The sequence below is a fragment of the Crocuta crocuta genome, unplaced genomic scaffold (genome assembly GCF_008692635.1).
Source record: "Crocuta crocuta isolate KB4526 unplaced genomic scaffold, BGI_CrCroc_1.0 scaffold70, whole genome shotgun sequence".
NCBI lineage: Eukaryota > Metazoa > Chordata > Mammalia > Carnivora > Hyaenidae > Crocuta > Crocuta crocuta.
The window spans coordinates 1,961,599-1,968,920 of NW_027528417.1; the positions used below are offsets into that span (position 1 = coordinate 1,961,599).

Below are 7,322 nucleotides of genomic sequence, written 5' to 3' on the forward strand. Positions count from 1 at the left end.
CCATAAGCTCTAAGCACACCTCTGGTACACAAACTCTCCGTTAGTTTCAACCTGACTTTCAATCGGAAGCTTCAATGAATTCCAAACCTCTCTCTGTCAATATCCTAATATCATATCAGCTTCTGATATCATATCTGAGAAAAAACGCACACATTGTGATCCTTCATGAAATAAAATAATATCTCTCTTGGAGGGATATTTACATCCTTGTCCTAGAATATATTTAATTGTTTTAATATCTAAACGCTCACATTAACTATGATACCCTCTTACTTCGTGACGCTAAAGGGGAAAAAAAAAACACTAAAAACTAAGTGATCCATTGTTGTAGATGAAGACAATTATTATAATCATAGTTAAATAATAAATAAAGATGAAGGCATCCAGTTCAAGCATTTAACAGTGCTTGAGCAAATAGCAACCGCATGCACACAGGATGTGATTGCATGCTATATTATTTTATCTTTCCAGAACTCTGCTAGTGATTATGTGGAAATTTCAAGGTGGGAGAAAGGTTTCAATCTTCACAAAGGCATTAGGTACCAGGACCAAAGTTAAGTCATCACCAAAGTGAAAACAAAAAAGACTCATTAATACCAGAGAATTGTTTGCATGGGGTTTTTGAATTCATCTTTAGTGCTCTGCCGGTTTGACAGTTTCCTAAAATTCCTTCAATACCTACATATCTAAGTCAACTTAAAAGATACAAATATAAAACTATGTAATTTAAAAGTAGTGCCTTTTAAAGGATTACTGTGATCATTCCCACAAGCCAGAGAAAAAAAACAGGGTCACAAATATGGCTACAAAGTCCTGACAATTAAGTTGGCAGACTTCAATAGCAATTTTAAGTCAACCAGGTGCTATGCTGGCTTAAAGAGTCACCATCTGACTCGAAACCGTCACCTTCTTTCTCTACACAAAGAAAATAAATAAAGTGCCGTATTTCCAATCAAAGTGCCGTTTTTTAACACTCTTTAAAAAAGTTTAAAGATGAGTGAGTATTTGAAGCTTGCATATGCTGTGGAAATCTTGATTCTGTCACACTCTCACATGGAATCTACTTGGGTTTTTTTGTCCAAAAGCCCTTTAATGATTGAATTGTCAACTGCCAGCAATGCTGGGGTTTCCACCAAAATTACATACATTTTAACAAGTCAAATGCTAAGTGTCAGTGCAGAGCATATACGTTTTCTTATCAATAAATAGTAGAACTTTGTGCGAGGATTTTAGCTCGTGGTTCTGGCAACGTTTTAAATATAACTTTTTATAAGAGCTATAAAAGCAATTTGATAGCTAATTTAATAGCTATAAATCTATCAAGTTTCTGAGCAAATAACAGCTAAACAAGTGTGAGTGGTCCCTGAGTTCCACTGCGTTTCCGTGACCTTCCTTCATCCTCTTCTGACCCACTGCTTGATTCTCCAGATCTCTGCATCAGGGGTGAGACCACCTGAGAGCAACTCAGGTTACCTGAACCGTGAGGGGACAGCGAGGGCTCCTGGTTCACGCATCAAGGGAGAGTTGACTTGGATTTCTAGGACCCTAAAACTTTTGAAACTGATGCTCTATTTTGTTTGCTACAGACGTTGAAACATTTTACCTCAATTATTGGTGTTGCTTCATAATTTCAACTGGATCAAAATGTCAAAATGTATATTTTTCCCTTTAAGTATGATGCTAGGGACTAGAATGTTCTGAAGTAAGTGTTATATCTTAGGCAATTAGAAGGAAAGCTGCTAAAGATCCGAGCACCATTCACCTGGTTTCCATTCCTTAGAGACCGTCTTCATTCTTATCTCAAGTATTTCGTGTGTGATAACAAATCCGCCGATGATAATACAAATGTAAGAGAATGTACATCCATTATTTAGATAATAAATAAACGTACTTTATTTGAACTAAACGTAGTTAAGAATTCACCAAGTTCTTCTTTTCGATGTCCCTATCACAAGGACTTACTTCCTCGTTTGTGTGGGCATCAGGAAGAGATTACTGGTTTATCTGGATAGATAGATAAGCTTTGTGAATGTATCTCAAAACTGCAGGAAAAAAATATTATATACTACACGATGTGGTTCTGGGTAGAAACATGAACCACAATAGGCCAAATAAATCTCAAGCTTTGTCAAAATATTTGAAATAAAAAGTGACGTAATGGTTTTGTTGTTAAAGACCTTGAATCCTTCCTTTTGATTAAAGCCATATTGTTTATTTTTGTTTCTCTTAAAAACAATGTTATTATTAAGCAGAAGTGATTTTGTTAACAAGAGCTCAATATTTTATGTGTCACACACAGTGAGTTTCTAATTTAAGAACTGTTGTGTCATTTTGATGGACGGTGAAATGTAAGAATGTGGTAAGAGGTCTGTTTCTAAAAGGGATAATTATGAGCAGAGCCCCCCCCCCCCACCTTCACCGGGAGAAGATGAAATTATTTTCTGTTGCTAGACAGAAGGACCAATTATAAAGTACATTACTTGAAAAATGCATAAATTTATTCTGAGTACGTGCCTTGAGTGAGACAGTTTTGGACGAATTCTTCCAACATTTTAATTGAATCGGAATTGCAATGTTATCCTAATAGTCATCACCTGATTATAACATAAAAAAACCTTACATAACCTATGGCATTGACATGTACATGAGGCAGGGAGTGTAGAAAACTGCCAGAAGAAATTTCCTTGGGAAAAGTGTGCAGAGGAATTCAAAATATTGATCCACCCCGGCCGTCCATAGTGATTAACACTCACTCCACCTGGTGACACTAAGCTCCTTGCTGGGAGGCAGGGAAAGGACCATAACAGAGCGCTGAAAACTCATTCGGAAAGTAGAATCGATTTGGAGTATTCCTCTCAATCCTTTTGTGGTGGTTTCCCAATATGCTCTCCATTTGCCTGATATAATTATTTCAATTCACTTTTTGGCTTCCTTGCACAGCTATTTCCCAGGGCGCAGAAATGTCCCAGTGATCTTAGAGAAAGGTGTATTCAAATGTTATACAGGCATTTTTTGCCTTCAGAAAACATCACCAGACTGCACAAGATTTGGAGCCCACAGGATAACAATGTTACCAAACATTAAAAACTGCTGAGTGAACTTGACACTCCATCTCAAAGCACTTTATTCTTTATCAAGAATACTCTATTTATGTATATAATTGAAACACTGTATCTCGGCTGATAACTAATCCTCATGGAAATGAAATTGTTGTGAAGCAAAAACAAGTAATAAATCCTGTGAACATCCAGGGCCAGGTTTAATCCAAAATGAGCAAAATTAATTTAGAGAAGGCACTACAAACATTAATTTATTAGAACTTGGCATAAATGTACCTTAAAGGAAAGTAACACTCACAAGCAAAGATAGCCTGAGAGAAACAAACCCAGTCACAAAGACACCTTGCTAATATTCTTTTTTCTCTCCAACAGTCCTTCAGCATTTACTTATGTCACAGCTTGAAAATTTCTCTATTTAATTCTAAATATTAGAATGGAAGATAAAAGAAAAAAAAGTCAGCAGACACAGAGAGCCTCTGCAATCACAGATTTCCTAAAAAATAAACGTCCTTTGTCTAAACACAGGAAATATGTATTCTATAAGTTCATCACTGACTTAAAATATGTCCAGAACTTTCCAGGTGACATAATGCCTCTCTAAGGAAGCCAATTCTTTTTCTGATTAGAAATGCACAAATTTCTAAACACGCTACCCCCGTGTGGTCCCAGTTAGGATGATGCCAGTACTTACCATTTGAAGACACGACTTTCACTGTCCACATCATTTCTAAACCCCAGATTCTTTCTTAACCTCGTCACAAAGCAGATCTGAATTGCGCTAACTTAGATGCAGACTGTTCATTTGCAATCTCCAGCTTTATGGACTTCAAACTGTCTCCCAATCCTAATGAGAATCCTCAGTTATATTCACTTCTGGCTACGCTGTACATTGGGCTGACTCATTCCACACTCTACTCGTGTAGCTTATCATTATCTTGTCCACTGACAGAATTTACATTGAATGCAGATGAGACTGCCACTTGGTTTGAGACTCTTGAGAAAGGTATCAGCCCTGTGGTCCAAAGAGCATAGCCACTAAGGGAAATATTACAGCCAGCGTGGATTGTAATTTTCCCCTCTAAAAGTACAAAGTAGAAAGCTCAAACAACGGCAACCGATTAGAGCAACTCCTTACAATGCATTTCCCGTAGTCGTTTATTGGGGACGAGGGGATTATTCTTCATAGAAATGGACAAAATTTGGAATGACTCTGTACATTGCCCTAACAGCTTTATTTAACAATACTTACATAACTCACTCCCCCACTTAATAAAAACTTCTCACTTTTCCTTATGTTTATTAATTTTGAAATCACTGAGGCACTTGTCTAATTAGCCTCACTTCGAACAAAGATATAACTTGATCATAGCCCGTTGTTAATATGAAAATGAACAACAAAAACCTTGCTGATTGAACATTTTCACTGTCTACCTCAAGACAGGTGTTCCTCATTATACCAATGTCGCAGACAGATGGCTTATGTTTTACGCACTGTAACATTAAGATATTCCCCCCCTCGTTATAACGTTCCAAAAGTGCTGCCTCTGCTATCTATAGTTTAAAAATATCTTACCTCCACGAAGATTACCTATTGTGCTTATCTCAAAGTAAGGAAGGAAAACAACTCGAATATTCTATCAAGTACAGCCAAAACTTCCTGCCTCAGTTGCCACAATTCTGGACCCAGATTCCAACTTTATGAAAGAAAAACAAAAATTCACAAGGCAGAGCTTCAACTTCCAAGATCTTAGAAGGATGCTAGTTATTTTATGTCCCAAACATTTTACAAGCTCCAAACCTTTCACCAGGACAGAATTTTAGGAATCTAAAATTATTTCTGCACTTCTCACCATCCAAGAATCTGACAGCTCATATGAAAAACAGTATGTGTGCAGCAACTCCTTGGTTAGTCCCTCTTTTAAGTTTCCAGGCATTCTAGTGACTGAGGCTTCTTTCTAAGAATTATTGAAGAGGTTTATGAAAACACATAGCAGACAATTCACGTGTACTTCCTCACTAAAAATCAACTGATTTCTGTTAGTACAATAGATTAAGACTAATTAAAATGACCATATCCCACAGCCAGTCTGTACCTTTTCAAATATCCTTCTCCGGGATCCAAAACCACGCACCGTTCCACCTTCCATCCTGCTTCTTTTATTGCTGAGTGAGGCGTTCGCTCCTTCATTAAATAGCATTAAAAATAGGCAGCACAGAATTCCTCAGCGGAGCATGCTCTAACAGGGCTAATACCACACTTCTTAACGTAACTATACTCAGCTGGGATCTAAGAGGGACAGTCACCGGAAGATCAGCAAATCTGCAAATCTAATAGCGCACACAAACCTGTCTGTCCGAGCTGAATACCACAAAAGAGAAACCGGCGTGTGGTGAAATTAAGTCACCGAGAAGCTGAAAGCCCATTTTGAAAACTGTGTAAGTTTCTGTAAATATGCTTTACCTACACCAAGTATTCTGTTCAACAGGCAATCACCTCCAGCAACCGGACTATATTCATTATTATTTATCAAATAACACAAATCATGTCCAGAGAAATGCAGCCATATATGCATAGAGTCTGAATGTCTTAGAAACTGCATGTAAGCCAAATTATTTAAAACAAGCAAACAGTGTTGATAAGCAAGGACAGGAAGACGTTAGCCTTATGCATCTTTTGTGACAAAGCGTAGGTATCCTTTAAAGAATGTACTAAACCGATTCGCCAGAAAATTTAAAAACATTCTGTTAGCTGAAGTGATAAAAAGAAATAAAGGAATGTGATAAGAAATGCCAGAGCAAACACAAATACATACCTTACAAATCCCATATAAACCTGAAGTGAGCACACATAATTTCTCACGTGTGATCCACATTAGGTGTGCAGCAGAAGCAATTACTGCCAAGATAGTAGATTACTTGGCTATTCGAACAGAACGTAGCCAGAGCTCTTCCAAACGACCGTCTTCGGTGAAAATGACATTAACTAAATCCTATTAAGACATGCATGTCCCATGGTGACACAAATACAGAGGATCAAAGGAGTAGGTGCATTTATTTTTAAGTGAATGTCAAAGGTTTTCTAAGTTTCACCAAATGAAAAATGATTTCCTGTCATCTCCATTTCTGTTTCCTTAAAACAATCATAGCAATTTTGATCTCCAAAGTAGATGAGGAGGAGGTGGGAATCATTCGGAATCATTCAGCCTTTGAGCAAAATCTCGTGCAGATTCATTTCAACTTTGGGGAATGTCATTCTTTTGGGAGAGGCTACAGTGTCAGACCAACAGACTTTAAAAACCAGCAATCCAAAGGAATATCTGCCCTCTGAACACATTCTCAAGAAAATGATTTCTATCAGCCTTGCAATGTGCGTGCTAGCTTCCCAATCCTTTGTAACTTTCAACGCCTCCTTTGCTTTTCCTCTTAGACTTGGACTCTGCCTTATTTTGTATCTTCAGGAGGTGATCGAGTACAGAGCCTGAACAGCCCTCAGAAACCACATCCACTCCAGCTCCGTTTCCCTGCACACACACTGAGTCCACTTCCCTTCCTAAGAAACTTTCTAAATACCTGTCCTATTCAACGCCAATTCCATCACCATCTACAACCGAGACGGAAGACACTGAATTCGGAGTCTGCAATGAAACACAGATTTCAAACCCCTAAAAATGACAACAATCTTCTCCCCCCACCTCAATCCCTTGGGAGCCGGGACCCCAAGTCCGGCAAGAACAACAAACTGATCTCAACTTTTCCGCCTCTTGCAGAAGAGGGTCCCAAACTTTCCACCAGGAAACCTGCATCAATCAGTGTAGACTCCTCCGTGAAAAGAACGGCCCCACTCTGCTCCCTGCCAGCCGTCCGTGTCTGCCTCGTCTGGGGGAGGGGGGTGTACCCCACCTTTGATGAAACATAAAAACGCAAGACGTGTGCAACATCAACAGTTTTCTACAAACACGAAGGAGAAAAGGAAAAGACGAGACACAATTCTAAAGCAAAGCACAGATAAACGGCAGAAAGGGGAGGGGGGATCACAAAAGACGTGCAAGTTCACGTCGGGAGACCGTGATCATTACCTTGGCGAACAGCGCGTCTCCCCCCAGCGTCCTGGTTCCTTGCTCGATCTGATTTAGTTTTTGCTTTTTATTGATATTGTTTCTCAATGATTGAATTGGCTGGATTTGTTTGCTTTGGCTCGGCGGTTTTGTTTTTGGGTTTTTGGGGGTTTTTTTTCGGTCGGTTTATTTAACTGCTAGGAAGACT

At 38.7% G+C, this 7,322-nt stretch overlaps 1 protein-coding gene across 2 annotated transcripts in view; it reads right to left on the bottom strand.

Moving 5' to 3' along the window:
- Positions 1-7,293, bottom strand: part of ARPP21 (cAMP regulated phosphoprotein 21) — a 154,669-nt gene extending 147,376 nt beyond the window's left edge. The window contains exon 1 of one of the 2 annotated variants that reach the window (XM_077754260.1): positions 7,136-7,293. The gene's annotated coding sequence lies outside the window, so the exon portion shown is untranslated. Of the gene's footprint in view, positions 1-3,750; positions 3,788-7,135 lie in introns of those variants that run through there. The other variant, XM_077754264.1, reaches the window with a different exon arrangement.
- Positions 7,294-7,322: the final 29 nt, after the last annotated feature.